Below are 20,688 nucleotides of genomic sequence, written 5' to 3'. Positions count from 1 at the left end.
TCATCCATGACAGCCTTGGGCATTAGATTATGGTTGGCTCCAGTGTCCAAAAGGCAGTTGTGAAGGATTTTATCATGAATAGTCAGAAATACATAGAATGATGGGGAGCTGTCTTCACAGTTTTCAATCATTGGGCTGAGGATAACCGCTGGCTTGTCATATTGCAGATTTACATAGTCAGTAGAGGCTTGGATGGCTTTAGGTTCAAGGACCTTGAGGATGGATCTTTTGAAGGAATCATTCTTCACTAGTTCAATCAGAGGCATAAGTATTCTTAGCTTTTGAATTTCTGATTGCAAACTGAAAGGAGAAGGGGACTTGTCGAGGCCTCTTACCTCATGAGCTGGAGCTTTGAGGATGATGGGATCAACTGCCAGTTGTTTTTGCTTATTAACTTGCAGTACTGTAGGGACAACAGCTCTTTGAACAAGAGTTTCCTTGGCATTATTTATCTTTGACCTTAAATTATATCTTTGCTGATCTACAGCTTGTAGAATAGCTTCACCATCCCATTCCTGGATGATCTGGTCATTGCATAATGACTTTTCATATGCAGCTGAGGTAAAAAATGAAGCATTGCCTTTGTCTTATAGACAATGGATCTCATCATCTTCTTCGAATTTCTCTTCTTCCATGACTTCATTCTGAAAAGGAGGCTTCACCCTTTGGTCTTCATTTGCATTTTTGTTTCTTTGCAAAATCTGCAACTACTTATTCGTTCTTCTATATGGATTTGGATTTGGATTTCTTGGGGCAAAGGTATTAGGCATTCTTCCTTTCCCTCGTTGTTGCTCAACCTTCAATTTAGAGATTTCAGAGGCTAATGACTTGATCATTTTGGCCATTTTATCTATCTTAGGATTAGAGGATGATGAAGACTTGCCCCTCTGTCTTCTTCTATCAACATTTCCGTTGAGTTTCTCAACAGCCATTTTTTTTATTCCACTTCCAAGGCTGCATCCTGCATGTCAGCCAAAGTAGCACATTGCCTCTCTCTCAACAGTAGGCAGAAGTCAGAATCAAAAGCACTGGCATAGGTGAGTTTAGCAGAGGTAGTAGTGGGTTTTACTTCAGCTGGAATCTTGCTGTACATATGGTTAAACCTTTTATTGAAATCAGACAGCAACTCACCATTTTCTCTCTTTAAGTTTTCAAACTTAGTGTAGTAGTAGAGGAGGTCCTTTTTATCCCCCCGATGCTTTAGGAATGCATCATCTAAAGCTTCGATATCTACTATAGATCTGGGGGTTAGTTCTCTAAACCATTTTCTAGCCTCTCCATCTAGGCTTTGGACAAAGACTCTCATCCACACATCATCTTCACTAATGTCTAGATTATTAGCATAGCTATAGAATGACTCAAGATGTTCTTTAGCAGTAACACCTTCAGTCCCAGTGAACTTAGGCCTATATTTCTGATATTCTCCAGTAGGCATGGCATTCAAAGGAGTGGGGAGTATTGGAGGTCCATACCTAGCAGCTATGATTCTTTCCATTTTGGTAGGTGCTTGTGGACTTGCCATAGCTATGGTAGCTAAAAGAGTACTGGCAATCTGAATGAAAGAGGGCTTAGGAGTGACTGACAGAACTAAAGGAGTATGATGGATAGGAGGTGAGGTTTCCTTTGGGCTTAAAGCAAAAGGAGAACCTAAAGAATAAGGAGCTTTATGAAACTCGAAGAGTTTTTCTTCACTGCTAGTATTAGATGCTATACTCTCAACATGTATTTGTTCTTTTACAAGCCTTTTTTGTAGAGATATAGGAGGTTGTTTAGGTTTACCTGAACCTGATGCTCCTTTCTGTAATACCTTTCTCTCTTTGATGATTTTTTCAGGATTAGGTACTGGGTCAGCGTGTAGATTTTCAGGATTTCTCTGAGTATGCCTCACAAACTAAGCTAGAACTATGAAGTGGAGTCACCAAGAGGTTCAGCCTCCAATAGAGTAACCAGATAGATGATTACAACCAAAAATGTTCCCAGAATTTGTCTATCATTAAAGTTGGATCTGTGTCATTTCCCAGGGAAGCTGAGCTTTAGTTTCGTTTCCCCAGCAGCGGCACCAATTATGTTATCACTCCAGGAAACTCTCCTAGGTTGTAGATCGGAGATGCCTGGTAACATGTAATCTTCAATAATTTTCTCTGAAATATTGGAATAAATGATGGTTTGGATCAAGTTAGATAACCATTTCAGCTCTATTCTCACTCAAGACATGCATGAACACCCTCAACAACACAAGGCTTTAGACCACAAATGCTCAATAGTTTGTAGATTTAATGGATAGATGGAGAATACTGATAGTACCAACAGATTGCATACATGAACATATATGAATGGCTAGCTACAGGCAGCAAAGAAGCTTTCTAATCTAATATATCAAAGCAGAGATAAGATGACAAAACCTGAACAAACTGTTCAAGTGCAAGCGTAGAACAGCATAAAGGGAGTGGACATTGAACATCTAATGGAAAAAGAAGCTTATATTTCTAAGAATGAAGATGATAAGCTTGAATAAACAGAGGAGGAATAATCTCCAAAAGTTGAACCCTTGTTACATCTAGTTTTTTGCCTTTTATAGGCCCTTTACAATGCTCCTGAGCTCTCTACAAGGCTCGGAGTCTTAACCTTGTCTGATCTGTCCCTTAACCGTTTGATTCCCTCAATAGGCAGGCATGGCTCGAAGGTTTTTCTCTTTCTGACAGAGGAATAATTGCACTTAGATATTTTGGGCGCGCTGGCAGGGAGCTCTCTCTTGACAGAGATGCCCACAATCTCTTTTATTGATTTTGGCTATTTCACGTTGTAGATGCCCATGATATTTCTGTTTCAGGCTAGTTGGGCATGCTTTGTTGCGCTGTAGATGCCTCTCGGCCTCAGTTTCTCTTCAAACTGTTTAATAATGAGTGTTTTCTGTTTTACACAGAAACTACTGTAATGTTGTAAACTCATGCCAATTTTTGTTCCTTTCGGACTTTAAAAGTCCTCAAAAATGATTTATTTACCCATCGGGTCCACCCTTTAGGTTGCTGTCGTCTATTGCAGATGGTCTAGTCCCTTTGTTCTCTTCGTATTTTTGCAATATGGCGAAAACCTTAAAAAACATGAAAAACCGGCCTTTGTGGACCTGAAAACATATATATATTTCACCTCTGAAACACATCGGGTCCAGACTTCATCACTATCGGCGCTACTAAGGTTCCTGTGTATTTCATTAAATGATGAAATATATGAAGAATGCATCACAAAATTCTTGGGCACGGACTTGAAATATTATGGAATATCATCCACAATGCTGTTGAGTCCAGCCTTATCGCATCGCACATAGGAATATGTAAAGGCCCCGCCCCTTTGGCAAGCACCGATGTAATAATGCGATGCGATCTGATCGCAATCGCATATCGTTATATGTAAAGGTCCCGCCCCTTTGGTCTTCCCGATCTACGATCCGCCGATGTGATTTGGGCCATTGATCCACGTATGCGATTGACAGTCCTCGTTTAATCGTCGATCGCCATCGCCATCGCCCCATGGTTTGCCCCGATTTTCCTCTGCCGATGCGACTCACTGATTAGATCTAGGTCGTTGATCCACGTATGCGATTAACAATCCTCGTTTAATCGCCGATCACCATCGCCATCGCCCCATGGTCTGCACCGATTTGCCTCCACCGATGCAACTAGCCAATTAGATCTGGGTCGTTGATTGGCCAGATCTAACGGTTGTTGTGCCTTCTCACTTTAAGCCTGTGATTTTGGAATTTTAATGGTTTTCAAGCATTTCTTGCCTCCCGATAGTGTATTTCCTCCCCTTTAAGGGCTTTCCTCCTTCGACCATTTTGATTTCGAACAACCCTTAAGAGGATTTTAAAGAATCTTGGAGCACACTAGGATCCTTTGTGATAATTCTTAAGCAAGTTTGGAGACTTTTAGGACATATATGGATCCATTTTTGGGTTGTTTGCCTCCAAGGCTAACAGGATCCACGAGAAAATCTTTGTGTATATTTGTTTTAAGTGTTATGCTCTTGCCATTATTTATTTTCTGTTTTTAGAATTCATATGCAGGTAATTTCTGTACGAGGTTAAAACTTACAAAAACAATGTAAAAAAAAAAACCTGTGGCCTTTTGGTCCAGTCACAATCGTCGTCATGGGATACCTTAAGAAAATTGGCCCCAAGGGGACTTAAATCCTATAGAATAGAGAAGACACAGGGTTCATGCTTACAGACGAGAAGGATTTCAATAAGCAACCCCGAAGGGCACACAAGACATAACATACCCATACATAAACCATTACCACCATAGAGAATATGTTACATTTTCGACCTTGGCCTGCTCCTTGTTTCGTGTTTGACAATATTATGGGCCTTAAGACCTACAAGAAGGCTTTGTACCCAAGTTTTAATCTCATCATTGGACCATCCTTCGAAACCTTTCGTGGGTCCATATGCCCTCGTTCTTGTTTGATTCATCTTTGTACAACATCGTAGAGGTAGTCAAATCGCCACATACATGCTCCAAAACAATACACTGCTAACATGGTAGATGAAAGTGATCTCGATGTTCCTAGATCTTGTTTCCTAACAAGAGATGACGGTTTCACTCCATAACTCTAGGTCTACAAAAATGTCCAAAATGAGACTAGAGAAACCCAAAACCCTAACACCGCTCTCCATCACTCACCCACTTCTTTCACTACCAAATATTGAAATAATTATGTTAATCGTGATATAAATTAATATAAAGTATAATTTCAATTCATATAATTTTATTTCATTACAATATATAAGTTTTCTATTATAATTTTAATAAATTAATTTATTTTTACTTTTAGTTAAATTTTATATTTTATTTTCAATACTTTATAAGTTCTAAAACAATTATATATAAAAGTAAAAAATATATGTGTGTGTGTGCACGTGCCAAAGTAAAAATTTGGGTTATTGGGTACTGCCTAAGGAAGAATGTCAGTCTCCCTCTTAGCTTCCTCACTTAAGAGCACAACAAGTTACTCTATTCCAAAGCATAAACATGTCAACTCACAATACTTAAAACTCAGGTGGGGAGGATAACAAGTATTTCGCCCAAACCACCCAAGCTAAACTCAATTGATAATATATATATATATATATATATAACAACCCCAAAAACTATTTTGCATAATATCAAATTGAATATAATATCTTTCTAAAATACAATGATTAATTTCCTAGAGATGGAGTACAATAAAACAAAGTTTTTGGTAAAGTATAATTCCATGGGGCTTAATGGGCTTAATGGTGAAGAGCTTGAGTGGGCCTAATGGTTAAGAGCATGTGTTTCCTCCTAAGAGGTCACAGGTTCAAAACTAGAGGGGGGTAGAGTATGTATGCCTTCGTAGAATTAGCAGTCAAATCACTACGTAGAGTTGGGTCCCCTATGCCACAAACAAGGGAGTCTCATATACCAATGTGGTGTTTGGCTTGGCCGTAACCTTAAAATTGGATAATCATAATAATAATAATAATAATTTCATGTGAGGAGTGGTATATTATATTTAATTATGTGATAGGTATTCTCCTTATTAAATATTAACAAACAAATGAAAGATGTTAGTATATTCTCTCATTTTTTTTACATTGATGAATGTAATTTCAAATGTTGATTACCTTGTATCTTTATATTTATGTTTACTTCTTTATATTTATAAAAATATTAGGAAAATTATAAAATAACAAATGGCATTATGTAAAAACCTAAGTTTATAAATCATAATAAAAAAATTAAAAAATTAAAAAAAAATGTATTGGCGCGAGCAATGTATATGGAAGGTTGTGCTTAACTATAAGAAATAAATAGACTCTTCCATATCAAATGCAACTTTAGAGTAAGATAGGAAGAAGTAAATACACTTCAACATCTTTAGAGTGTAACATGATAGAAAGAAGAACATGCAGTGTTAGAGTGCAACTAGATAGGAAGAAGTAAACAATAACCAAGTAAAAGTGGTTAATAGATTTCAATCAACACCGTTAATTTTAAGACGGTAAAAATGATGCTCATAGACATATGAACCACATTTATTAATGTAGCTATAGTAGTTATTGAATATTCTATAGATATCTTGCCCATTGATTTATTAAAGGTTGTTGTGAGGAATAAACAAGATAACAAAATTGCAACTTTTGAATTTTATTTTTATTTTGTAGTTTATTGAATTCCTAATATAAGAACAAGTAAGTCACTGTAAATAGAAAAACTATGATAAATAAGAGCTCTCTCTCTCTCTCTCTCTCTCTCTCTCTCTATATATATATATATATATATGAATGATTGGGATGTGGCATATCATTTTAAGAAAGGAAGGAAGTAGGTGTCTAAGTTTGAATATGGAATAGTGACTAAACTTCACACAAAGGTCAATTAATCAACATTTAGTAAATAAAAACCCAAATACGTATAAAAGGCAACAATTCTTCTTTGTAAATTTCATATATTAGTGCACTTGCCACACTTGTACCTATTCAAGTAGTCCATTCCATAGCTTGATCTTAAAAAACTCCATGAGCTAGTGCACTACAACTAGGTCTTACAACAAATTAACTTCAAACTAGCATACAAATACATCTTTCACCATTGTACCTATTAAACGGGTTCATTCCACGATTTGATCCCCCATCCTCTCCTTGCATGATAGGGGTGATTTCATGTGCTATAAAGCGTGCTACCAAGCTACAACATGTATGTTTGAATAATAGATTTTACAACAACCTTCGGGAATACATCATACATATTGCTAGCATTTACAATTTGGACTAGACACTCTAGGATATTCATACACTATTTCAACTCCTAATAACATATTGAATCCTTCACCAAGCCTTAGCGACTCCATCTACATTCTCACATCCATGTAGCTATCTAACCTTTCTCTCACTATATACCCATGTTGATCCATAATTCGCACATACTTCTTAAACTCTATGTATGATCATCCATTGTGTTCATCTCACTTTGACTTGGCCATTCAACATCATTTGTATTTTCTAGATCCATGAGATCTCTCATTAGCCTAGCTCTCAAATTTTATCTTACATAGATCAATATGAGTGGCCATGAAACCACTTTCCTCAACTCTTGATTTATGAGGAGCAACATCTTATGGACATAAAGGGTTCTCTTTGATTACAGAAAGCACAACCATAAATCTCGGAAAACTACTCTTGATCTCATTGACATATGAGTTATGGGTCCACCATGTTTTTGTTGCACTACTCTCATGGCAAATATAAGTTGTGAAGAAAGAGTCCACTTTAACTTTTCAAGGGTTGCTATTAGCACAAGGTCAAACAAATGCACACTTCTCTTGCCATAGTTGTGATACCAGTTTATAAGAATAGAGAAAGTAATAAAGATAAAATAAGTATACATAACCATACACCATAACAAATTTACATGAGACAAAATTTAGATAGTTCACTCAATATGCAATACCAACCTCATTGCTAACAACATTGTTCAATCCTCTCAACGATAATCGCGGACAACTTGGCTAACAACAATGTTCAATCCTTTCAACGATAATCGAGGACAACTTGGAGTGGGCGCCTTTTTTTTTCCATATGAAAAAAGCGATATATTTATCGTGTATAAATATTACATATGTTGCAAAGTCTGCAACGCAAAGGAGTAGATCAGAGTTTTAAATTCGAGCTATTCTGCAAACATGCTTCAAAATGAATCTTAAAACTAGACCAGGATACATATAAATTTTGTGCTAATTCTGGAAATGTTTTGTTATTCCAAGATGTTCAACATAGCATATTCTAGCATGTGTCGACATACACCTGTATATTTAGACAATCAAGTAAAGCAAAAAGAAAAGTAGAATATTCAATTTGCAATAAAAAAAAGTATGTCCTGTTGTAGTTATCCTGGTATAGGCATTATCTCAGTCTCCAGCCTTGTCTCATCCATCTTGATCTCTATGTGGAATCCATCCAGATGTTCCATGATGCCTCTTTTGGAGAGGCAGTCCGCTTCAACATTGAAGTCCCTGCTGATATGTTGTATGGAGGAGTGTAGGAGAGGGTGCCAAAGTGTAGAGATCTGATGTAGCCAGCCCTGCAGTGAATATTTGTTGATGTTGGCTTTCCCACAGACGTAGTCAATGATAACTTTAGAGTCCCCATAAATGTGGATAGTAGGAATATCCAGATATTGTGTGAACCAGAGGAGTCCGCATAGCACCATGGCCTCAACCTTCGTGTTGGTGCCCTTTCCTGCCCCTAGTGTACCATATATGTCAACTCTGGCGAGAATCGGATAATGAATCCGCATCCACAACTGTTGTACTATGATGCTCCATCAAAAAATCTCACAAGGAAGGAGATCTGCGGGCTAGATTTGGGGTTTTTGGGCAGTTTATTGGATGTGTCAGCCTGTATATCAACCGAAATTATGCTTCAAATGTTTTCCATCACCACTGCCCAGCATTCATGGTACTCATTGAATATAATATTGTTCCTCCACAGCCAAATATCCCAAAGAGTAGTGGGTGGAATGAAGTGCCTGGTGCCATGCTGCAAACTCCACCATTTAAGACAGTCTGGAATATCAGTGAACAGTGGGAGTTGTAACCGAACTATGACATCCAAGGAATTTCAAATTTTTGTAACCTCAGCGCAGGTTATGAGCAGATGTAGGTTGTCCTCTTCCGCATTTCTACATAAGACACAAAAACTAGGTTCGAACCAATTCCTTTTTTGTAGATTTTCCCAAGTCAGGTTTTTGTTCCTCTAAACTAACCAGAGGAAGAGATATTTTTTGTTAGGAATATGAGGGCTCCAGAATTTAGTAAACCAGGAAACTGTGGTCTGGTTGGTTTCTAAACAACAAAGTCGATTGTTGTGTCCGCCACCTGAATATTGTCAGCCTTCATCTTGCCGCGCCAAAATGATGGTGTCTCTAGCCGTGTCTCTATGAATGCCAGTTTGCTAGAGTTGTGAACATATAGAATCCCAATCTGAAGTAGCCTGTCCCTGTAGACCTAGTGTTGTTGAGCGCTTCCAAATGGGGTAGTTTTGTTGCCAAAAGAAAATTCCAAATGCATTTAGACAGGAAACGAGAGGGTCCGAGAGAGTATCAATGTCCTCTAGTCCCCATATGCTATCCCGTCCTATGGCGATGTGATGACCCATGCCCAGTCTCCATGAAAGAAAAGGGACAAATAGGTGATATATTTTCATGAAACTGCGCCACACCGCCGAACCGGAGTTGCAGCCGATGTGCCCCCTGTGCAACCAAACCTTATAGTCTATGTCTTTCAAATATTTATGTTTGATAATTTGACTCCAAATGTTGTCACTGACTATTCCTCGCCATAAATATTTGAGCAAGAGGGCATGTCCAAATCTTTTTAAGTGCAGAATACCCCAACCACCCTGCTTCTTCGACAAGGAGATATGGTCAAGTTTAGTAAGGTGGAATTTTTTCCGCTGTCGCTTCCCAGACCAGATGAAGTGTGCAATAATCTGGTTCAGCTTCTTGATGATGGATATTGGCAGATGGAATAAATGTGCCCAGTACACACCCATCTGGGTAATCACGGCTTGAGTGAGAATGAATCGGCCACCCATTGAAAGGCAACAGAATTCCCAACCCGATATTTTCCTATAAAATCTGTCAATAAGCCATTGCCAGTCCAGAATTCTGTAATTACAAGGCTTAATGTGGAAACCAAGATATTTAATTCCACCAGACATGTTCTCAGAAGAAATCCCAAATAGATTAGCAATGTATTCAGTAATATCCTTATTACCATTTGCATGTATAATAGACGATTTACTTTGATTCATCATAAGTCCAGTAGCATTTCCGAATTTAATGAAAATGTTGAAGAGGTGAAACCAAGCAAACTTGTTGAGCATTCCCATGATGAGCACATCATCGATGAAGAAGTTGTGGGAGATCCGAATGTTTCTTCCAAAATGGAGAGGTAGGAAATGTCCATCATCAGCTGCTTTTGATATATGGAGACTCAGGCCATCCAATGCCAAGATAAAGAGAAGTGGGGAAAGTGAGCAGCCCTGACAAAGTCCCCTCCCAGCCTTAAAGAATGTTGTCGAGTATCCATTAATAATAACCACATATTGCACATTTGAAATGCAGGGCATAATCCATTGCACAACAATGTAGTGAATACCCACTTTGTGTAGGACCAGATGCAAATTGCCATTCTGGGAGTGTATAGCGTGCAGACATTCCTGTGCAATCGCACCAGCATCTTGGATCTGTCGGTTTTTTAAAAAGCTGAATTGTTGTGGGGAGATAAAAGTGGAGAGAGTGTGTCGCAAGCGATTGGCGATGGTCTTAGAGATAATTTTGTAGACGAGATTGCAAAGAGAAATGGGGCGAAAGTCCGAGAAGGTATGTGAAATGGACTTCTTAGGGATCAGGGCAATATATCTAGAGCTTAGAAGGGGATGGACATGTCCCAAAACCCGGGATTCTTCAACCAAATTAACCAGATCACCCTGGAAGAGTTCGAATAAATGGGTGAACAATTCCACTGTCCATCTGTTGGGACCGGGGCTCTGTTGGAATATTAATTCCAACTGCCGTGCAACAGTAGCGAGCCGCAATAGAGGGATTACAAAGAGTCGGCTTATTCACGCCACCGCCATAAGTGTCCTTTCACCCTTTGCCTGTTTGTGTTCCCAAAGGAGGAGGAAGATCAGATCCGAGCTCTGCGCAATAACTGCTCACCTATAGCATTAAAGAAGAAGCATGGCCGAGAAGGAAAGTACCAGCCTCGAGCCAGCCGCAACATTTATCAGTCTTGGGTTTCAACACCACCGACTTAAGAAGCATAGCAGAATGTCAAAAGATCGGATTTGTTCAATATGTGCAGCAGAGACTCTGTCAGAGAATTGAGGTGGTTGATGACCGCTTCCTGCACTATATATGTGTAGAGCCACAGCAGTGTTAATCTCTCTGCAATGTAGCGCAGCAGCGCTCAAATGTAATTTCTGTGTGTTTAAGAAAGAATGTGCAGCAACACGAGCTCACATGAATGAAGCCCTCTTGCACAGCAGTGCAGGGACTGAAAAGTAAGAGAGAGGCGCAACAGCGTAAGGTTAGAAGAAGTTGTTTTATGCACAGCAGTGCAATGATAAACAACAGTGATAGACAGAGTTACTGAGACAGAGCGCTGGGACAGTAGTAGAGAGAGATAGAGAGCAAAGGGGAGCACGCAGCAGCGTGAAGTTTTGCAGGGCAATACGCAGCAGCGCGTATGTGCAAGAGGAAGATGTAATGAACAGTAGTTCTTTGTGTTCGTTGTGTTTTGGAACAGCAATACATTCTACAAATGTGTTTCAGCAACTGTCTGCTAGATGCTGAAACACGTGTTACAACAACTGTCTGTGTATTTCAGAACTGTCTGCCCGTTGCTGTAACAGCTGTAACAGCAACTGTTTGTAGACACAGATTGAAGTGCCTCTGAAGAAGGCATGTTGGTGAATCCCTCTGTCAAGAGGAAGGTGCTCTTAAGCACAGTCCTTGGTGAATCCCTCTGTTAAGAGGAAGATGCTCTCGCTGTGTTTTGGAGCAGCAATGCATTCTACAGGCGTGTTTTAGCAACTGTCTGCCGGATGCTGAAACACGTGTTTCAGAAACAGACTGTGTGACTTGAACTGTGTGTTTCAGCAACAGCCTGTGTGGCTGAAATTGTAATTTTCTGAGATAGCAGAAATTGGTTTGTGGAACTGAAGCGTTCCTGTTGTAATCCCTCTGTCAAGAGGAAGATGCTTTTCAGCATAAATCTTTTGTGAAAATCCCTCTATGTGAGGAAGACGAACTTATATCAGTTGGTTTACTGTTTATGAATACAAGTTAATTTTTTCAGTTGCTGCAACACCAATCTACGTTGCTGCAACACCAAACTGCGTTACTACAACACCGTTTCCAGCAAGCGATTTTCTGTTTTCTGAGTTGAAAACAGAGTGCAAAAACAGAGCAATTTTTGTCTGTCTGTTATGGAATTTATCAGAAATTCCCAACATGGTATCAGAGCTAGTCCAAGCTCTTTGAAGTGTCAAAGAAGCTGAAGGAAATATTTCTTGCAGCAGCAACTTCTCCAGCAGCGTGAAGACTCAGCCAAGAAAGAATCTAAGTGCAAGGAATGGCCAGCGTTAGCACTAGCGTGGGTATGATTGAACGCCCAGCAGTTGAAATTAAAAGGGGAGTGTTGGAATATTAATTCCAACTACTGTGCAGCAGCAGTGAGCTGCAATAGAGGGCTTACAAGGAGTCGGCTTATTCACGCCACCGCCATAAGTGTCCTTTCACCCTTTGCCTGTTTGTGTTCCCAAAGGAGGAGGAAGATCAGATCCGAGCTCTGCACAATAACTGCTCACCTACAGCATTAAAGAAGAAGCATGGCCGAGAAGGAAAGTACCAGCCTCGAGCCAGCCGCAACATTTATCAGTCTTGGGTTTCAACACCACCGACTCAAGAAGCATAGCAGAATGTCAAAAGATCGGATTTGTTCATTATGTGCAGCAAAGACTCTGTCAGAGAATTGAGGCGGTTGATGACCGCTTCCTGCACTATATATGTGTAGAGCCACAGCAGTGTTAATCTCTCTGCAATGTAGCGCAACAGCGCTCAAATGTAATTTCTGTGTGTTTAAGAAAGAATGTGCAGCAGCACGAGCTCACATGAATGAAGCCCTCTTGCACAGCAGTGCAGGGACTGAAAAGTGAGAGAGAGGCACAACAGCGTAAGCTTAGAAGAAGTTGTTTTATGCACAGCAGTGCAGTGATAAATAGCAGTGATAGACAGAGTTACTGAGACAGAGCGCTGGGACAGCAGTAGAGAGAGATAGAGAGCAAAGGGGAGCACGCAGCAGCGTGAAGTTTTGCAGGGCAATACGCTGCAGCGCGTATGTGCAAGAGGAAGATGTAATGAACAGCAGTTCTTTGTGTTCGCTGTGTTTTGGAACAGCAATACATTCTACAAACATGTTTCAGCAATTGTCTGCCAGATGCTGAAACACGTGTTACAGCCACTGTCTGTGTATTTCAGAACTGTCTGCCCGTTGCTGTAACAGCTGTAACAACAACTGTTTGTAGACACAGATTGAAGTGCCTATGAAGAAGGCATGTTGGTGAATCCCTCTGTCAAGAGGAAGGTGCTCTTAAGCACAGTCCTTGGTGAATCCCTCTGTTAAGAGGAAGATGCTCTCGCTGTGTTTTGGAGCAGCAATGCATTCTACAGGCGTGTTTCAACAACTGTCTGCCAGATGCTGAAACACGTGTTTCAGCAACAGACTGTGTGACTTGAACTGTGTGTTTTAGCAACAGCCTGTGTGGCTGAAACTGTAATTTTCTAAGATAGCAGAAATTGGTTTGTGGAACTGAAGCGTTCCTGTTGTAATCCCTCTGTCAAGAGGAAGATGCTTTTCAACATAAATCTTTTGTGAAAATCCCTCTATGTGAGGAAGACGAACTTATATCAGTTGGTTTACTATTTATGAATACAAGTGATCCAGATTTAAGCAGGAACACAATAGATTACAGAGATAACCATAAATACAGAGATGCGATAGCCATAAAAACAGAGATGCAGCGGAAATAATACTTCATTTCATTAATGGAGAATACTGAAATATGCTTACAAATATAAATAACCCAGCTAGGGCGATGGTAGCTTATCTCTGAGAAGAGATGTGTGGCTACATGCCTCTGAACTGTTTCGAACTGTCCTTACAATGAGGCTCGAAGGCCTATTTATTATTGAGAAACAATGGAAAACCCTTCACATTCCAAAACCTAACCCTAGAAGATGAAATGCCAAATTGTGGGCCCCGTTTTGGGATGAGTTGGACATCCAACTTCCCGGGGTCACGAATTGGTCGTATTATCTCCGTTTGACGCGTATGATAGCCCGTTGGAAAGATCTCTCCGAGGACTACGACGGAAAAGACGATTTTTATCAAAAAAATCGCTAGCGGAAGATTTCCTAAAAAAACGTCGTTTAGGGCCTCAAAACGGCTCCGAAAGTTTAGGACTCGAAAAACTGCTAAAAATAGTAAACTGTGCTATAATTAAGGAAACAGAAAAACTGAAAGAGACAGTTGTTGGGGTCCAAATGGGATAGGTGGGTGGCCACCAACATCCACTTGGATCATTCCTCCCCCCTTAGGAAGCAATGGTCCCCATTGCGTTGAGTTCCTCCCTGAGATGAGGAAGCTTCTGCTGAGTTGGGTCTCTGGTGAGCTGTTCTGCAATCTCTGATGTGTCCAGAAATGGTGGGGAGCATGGTCGGCGACGGTCCACATTGAACACTTGGTGCAAGCGAAGGGATGGAGGAATGCTGTGTTTCAAAGCATTATTTCCCGTAGCCTTGCTACTGGTGTAAGGACCATGTCGAAGTGGTCTAAGTTTCTGATGGGTTCTGGTAAGGTGCTCCCTCTGCAAATGTAACCAAACTTTGTCGCCCACCTGAAACTTGTGTGGTACCCCTTTGGGTAAGGAGAAGTTGTTCCTGTGTTCTGTCACGACCGTATCCCTCTGTTGCTGTTGCTGTGTGGAGGAACCCTTCGCGGGGTCATGGATGTAGCAACGATCTTCCCCTTACTTTGGGAGCAAACCAGACAGAAAATAAATTTCCTAGTCTGTGAGATGAGCTTGCTGCCTTTCTTAGCAGTGATCAAAGAGGTGGCGGTAGGTGGGGCTACCTCCGGTATCTTGTATAATGAATTATCCAAAGAAATGATGACAGCGCGAGGCCTTGACTCATACACAACATGTCGCCTCCACAAGTATGGCTGGCCTAATAGTACATCACAAACATCCAGAGGTGTAACATCACACAATACCTCGTCTGTGAAGGGCTTGATGCTGTAGGGAAGGCGGCACTGCTGGCGAACTTTGAGATCTCGTCCTTCGTGAAGCCAACCGATACTGTACGGCTGTGGGTGTGGTGTAGTTGGTAGGCCCAACCGCTTCACGACCTCTGCTGAAATGAGGTTCTTTTGGCTGCCACTGTCAACAATGAATTGCAGCGGCGAACCCTTCACCCACATCTGTGAGTGGAAAAGACGTTCCCCCTCCTCTGGATCTTCGGGTTCATTTTTCTGGATCTTGGCAGTAGCAACAGTGGCGCTGGGATCTGCATCAATGATCTGCTTCCCTTTGTCATTCCCCTTGTCGGGTTCTGACTCAGAGTCGGAACATGCATCTGATTCGGAAGCCTTCAACTCGGCCACCAACGACCGCCTGGTCCGACACTCACTTGTGTTATGAGTGAGACTCTTGTGGAACTCACACCACTTTCCTGTGTCCTTCTTCGGCTTCATGGTGTTGTTCTTTTCTTGCGGCTTCGACGGGTTGTCTTGGGTCACCCCGCCTTGGCTTTGTCCTTTGGGCTTTGGATTTGCAGATCCAAAGTCTCGCTTATTCTGTTTGAACTTTTGCTCGATTTTGACAGTGTATCGGTATGCTGTGCCGAGTGAGGAGATGTTCAAGAACTCCATCTCTTCCTGGATGTATCTGTGTAGGCAGCCGCGGTATTTGAGTACCAGATGCAGCTCAGAATCTTTGATACCCAATTGTGTGCGAAGGGTATGAAAAATGTTTGTGAACTCCGGCACATCTTGGTTTCGTCCCTGCCGCAATGTGGTCCATTTGATGTATTTGTCCTCATAGCTTTTGACAGGGTAGTACTGCTCCTTGATGGCATCCCGGAAGTCATCCCAAGTGGGTGCGGCTGAAAACAGTGAGCCTATACTTTCATCCTTCTGTTTGCAGTAGATTTCCCACCAGTCCTTGACATGGGGTGCTGCTTTGAGAAGAGCAAAAACAATCTTTTCCCGACTTGAAAATTCATGAACAGAAAAATACCCATCGAGCAGATTTAACCATTTATCTACGGCATCTGCGTCTATTTGACCCTCGAAGATGGTGATTTCAAAATTAACTTGTACCTTAAACGGTGTGGCATTTCTAGAGTAGCTGTTGGAAGCCGATGCATCGCCTCTAGGTAGCCGCTGAAGGATTTGGGCAAAGCTGTCCATCATCGCGTTCCTTTGTCGCTCGAGGGCTTCTTCGAGCAAGATTTTGATAGGATCTCCTGCCCCCTCGTTTTTCTTCTCATCCGCCATGGGAGGTCGTCGAGATTTGCGAGGTTGGTCTTGCAAAGGTTCGACCAGTTACAGACCTAACTCCTTATATCCCGACCTCGTTGGGGACATGCAAAGAAAAACAGAGAAAAAGCAGACCCCTTTGATACCACTAATCCGGATTTAAGCAGGAACACAATAGATTACAGAGATAACCATAAATACAGAGATGCGATAGCCATAAAAACAGAGATGCAGCGGAAATAATACTTCATTTCATTAATGGAGAATACTGAAATATGCTTACAAATAGAAATAACCTAGCTAGGGCGATGGTAGCTTATCTCTGAGAAGAGATGTGTGGCTACACGCCTCTGAACTGTTTCGAACTGTCCTTACAATGAGGCTCGAAGGCCTATTTATTATTGAGAAACAATGGAAAACCCTTCACATTCCAAAACTTAACCCTAGAAGATGAAACGCCAAATTGTGGGCCCCGTTTTGGGGTGAGTTGGACATCCAACTTCCCGGGGCCGCGAATTGGTCGTATTATCTCCGTTTGACGCATATGATAGCCCGTTGGAAAGATCTCTCCGAGGACTACGACGGAAAAGACGATTTTTATCAAAAAAATCACTGGCAGAAGATTTCCCAAAAAAACGTCGTTTAGGGCCTCAAAACGGCTCCGGAAGTTTAGGACCCGAAAAACTGCTAAAAATAGTAAACTGTGCTATAATTAAGGAAACAGAAAAACTGAAAGAGACAGTTGTGGGGGTCCAAATGGGATAGGTGGGTGGCCACCAACATCCACTTGGATCAACAAGTTAATTTTTTCAGTTGCTGCAACACCAATCTACGTTGCTGCAACACCAAACTGCGTTGCTGCAACACCGTTTCCAGCAAGCGATTTTCTGTTTTCTGAGTTAAAAACAGAGTGCAAAAACAGAGCAATTTTTGTCTGTCTGTTATGGAATTTATCAGAAATTCCCAACAGGCTCTTGTCTCCCTTAAAGGATTTGAGGACCTCAAGAATTTCTTCCGCAGAGACAACTTTGTATAGTTCACGATTTGCAGCATCATCAAACATGGTGGGGTAGTGTTGAATACCCCAAAATTGATCTTCGGGACAGTCCAGTGTTCTACAACGGTATGCAGGTTGGAAAAAGGAGGTGGCATCCCGTCCGATGTCACTCTGAGATTTACATTTATTACCATTCGAATCTTCAATCTCCCATATGGTATTTGAGCAGCGCCTGTAGTTGGAAAATCTATGGAAGAACTTAGTGTTACGGTCCCCTTTCGGAGCCAGACCACATGGCTTTTTAATCGCCATGTACATGGCTTTTTAATCGCCATGTGGACTCCTTAATGAGCAGTAGTGTCTGTCTTTGTAATTCTAGAGCCCGAATGCGGATTCTAGTGTCAGGCGAGAGCGAGTGGATAAATAGAAGCAACTGAATATCCCGAAGTTCCTTGTTTATAGCAGCAAGCTCGCTATCCATGTTGTTAGAGTCACGGTTGTCATTACACCAAAACCCGCAGGTGTTGGTAAACAGAGACATCGTTAGATTTAAGCACATGCCACGAAACACACAGGGAACATTAACCTTCTACACCGCCATTAACAGGGAGCCAACAATCTCCCCCCACAACGCGAGCCCAGTGTGTTTCGAACTCAAGACCTCTGGCTCTGATACCACTTGTTAGACTCATGATCGCTGTCACACCAAAACCCGCAGGTGTTAGTAAACCGACACATCATTAAATTTAAGCACATGCAATAAAACACACAGGAAAGATAGTGGCCTTTTATTAGCCTACAACAGCAGAAAAGTACATAATGATGCTTTAACATGCGGATATTAGGAATCCAAGCCATTGCCTCAACCCAAAAAAAAAATATTAAAAATTAACTATCTATCCAACGTTTGACCTGCTCGGAAATAAAGTAACTTATGCGATAGATAGCATCGGATGCAGTGGGCCATTTGGTGGGCCAATTCGCTTTATTTCTTTTTTCCTTTTTTTTTGTATGGATTTCATTTGTGTGATTTCAACCCTTCTACACATATTGATCATGGTTACCCTGCGTGTCTAACTGATTGTGCTGAGTTTAGTGATTATGTATATTGCAGGTTTGGGCATCCAACCTCCATACCCATTGGATGCACAGAATTTAGAATTCACTATTTATTTAATTAATTACCTTGAGCTTATAGTGTATCTACATTGTAGAATGGGGTATCCAACTCCAGGAAAAAATTTGCAATCAAAATAAAAATGCAAACAGATTAGAATTCCTCTAACCTTGAAAAATTAGTGAGACCTACCAAATCAATGAAGAAAAAAGCTTAAATCTTTGCATCTCTCTTTTCCCTAAACATCCACGACTATTTTATCAATATAAGTTACCCTCTATTATTTCCCTTCACTGTCGTTGCTCCTGCATGTGCGTGTATACTGTCATTGATTGATTGATGGTGTAAGGTTGTTTCATTGCATTTCCTCATTCGGGATATGTTAAATTAGACCTGCTAAATTGTGTATAGGATCTACATTTATAGCAATTCTGTCCGTTCTTCCATTTAACGGACTAACCAAAAGCTCCACTGCTGCTTTCTTTTCTTTAAACCATCAATGTGTGTAACATGTGGCAAAGTCTATAATCCTTGTGAACAGCGTTGGTCATATAAATAAATATGAGGTTAAACGCACATATCAAATGCAGCGGCAACACGAATATGATAATTGAAATTGAATGAAAGAATAATCGTGAAAATGAATCATTGGACCAGCTAAGATGTACACAAATGAATTGTAAGTGTTTATCCATAAAAAATGGAGAAATCATGCTTCCCACTACTTGATGATCAAAATATAGGTTGTGTCAGATGGTTGTTATCAAGGTTTCTTTTGATGGCCGTCATCCCAAACCTCATCCACACTAACTCTATGTTTTGCAAAAATGTCTGAGTTGTACTATCATCACACTAATATCATCTCCTGATTTCCTGGTTACCGCTACTTCTACAAGCTTTCTGCAAGCAGCTATAGGTCCGCCTGCTAATGGTGTCAAATTAGGCTGTTGCTCCACGCAGAAAGGCCTGGCAATATCCACTGCTTCTTGATTACTCACCATATCCCACAACCCATCTGATGCCAAAATTAAAAACTCGCAATCAGATGTTATTTCAATCTTTCCCGTCTCTGGTTCAGCCGTTATCCATTGTTTCATGTGTGAGTCGCCGATGGCCCTAGATACAGCTAGAGATCCCTGAACTCGCCAAACTCCGTGGCGGAGGTCCACAATTCCACCCAAATTCTCTATCCGTTGTCGCTCGTCCTCCCTTCCAGCTCGATGATCACATGTAAGGGCTTCAGAAGCACCATTTCTGCTAATAACTGCTCGACAATCCCCAGCATTGGAAACCACTAAGTTACCATCTATAATCAGAGCAGTTACACAAGCAGTACCGCTGCCAACCTCCTGCTTCAAAAACTCTGCATCTGTTTTTAAGTACCCAGCTCTAACAGCCTCTTCGAGAATGTTCTCTGTTTCATCTCCCATGGCAAGCATAGCGTCCACAATATTCTGCCCAATATTTTTGGCAGCGAAAGCTGCAGCTTTCCGACCGCTATGACCATCGAAGACGCCAAAAAAGGCCTGTTTGGAATCACCAAGAACATTGGCAATGGCCTTGTGGGTGTCCTCCATCAATTCTCGCCGACCCTTTTTGCTCGAAACCGCATACTGAAGACCCTCCACATTGACATCCATTGCTTGCTCTACTGCCGATAGGCCCGGTAGCTGGAGCGGAATATCCAGTCTCTGCGGGCGTTTCCTCTTCAGCGGAGGCGAAGGGCACTTGCGGGCAATCGAACCATTCTCCACCGGTACATTGACACAGAGAGAGACCGCCCTCATGACCGGGCTCTTCCCGCTCTCGCTCTCGTTCGACAGCCGATTCTCGCTTCTGTTAGTCAGCACAGGGCCCACAAAAGTGGCCTGGATGTCGCTGGTCTTGGGAGTTTGGAAACCACGATTCCAATGGGGACCTGCCCATTCTTCAATGTCAGAATCTCGTATAGAGGGGGACCTGCAGGAGCCCAAGAGCGAAGGAGAATTCAGTGCTACAAGGCAGGCCATGTTCACAATCTATCGATGCTGCTGCTACTGTTGATGATGGTGGTGAATCTTGTTGTTGCCTTCGAAAACCCCAAGCAGTATTAAATAAATTTTCCTTTTTGCGTCTTGCCCTTTCTGTTGTTACATTTCAATTGAATTTCTCTCTGGGAGGTCGTTAGATGCTCTGTGGGTCATGGGCGCTCTACTGTGAGCGTTTATATTGCAGTGAAGCGTTGAAATCAAATATGAATTCTTGTTTTGTCGTTGGTCAACACCTCTGTACGCGAATTCTCCACGTACAAGTTACTTATAGCAGGTGGCAGGGAATACCACCGTCTCCGCGGTTGAACACGATGTAATCCTTGTTACGTTTCTTTAGTCAACATAATGGAAGCACCGGGGAAGGGTTTCTAGAGTCAAGACGCATCGATGGGACGTTGCAAGCGCTCCCCTTCTTG

The 20,688-nt window shown here is 41.4% G+C and overlaps 1 pseudogene; it reads right to left on the bottom strand.

The window, feature by feature from the left end:
- Positions 1 to 18,905: 18,905 nt before the first annotated feature.
- On the bottom strand, positions 18,906 to 20,456 carry LOC149203022 (putative protein phosphatase 2C 53 pseudogene; annotated as a pseudogene).
- Between the last annotated feature and the right edge of the window lie 232 nt (positions 20,457 to 20,688).

This window comes from Pinus tabuliformis, chromosome 2_1 (genome assembly GCF_031772625.1).
Source record: "Pinus tabuliformis cultivar Carrire ecotype Pingquan chromosome 2_1, CPIR1, whole genome shotgun sequence".
Classification (NCBI taxonomy): domain Eukaryota; kingdom Viridiplantae; phylum Streptophyta; class Pinopsida; order Pinales; family Pinaceae; genus Pinus; species Pinus tabuliformis.
Note: the sequence above shows the minus strand (reverse complement) of the source record. Positions and strands in the feature narration are given on the sequence as shown.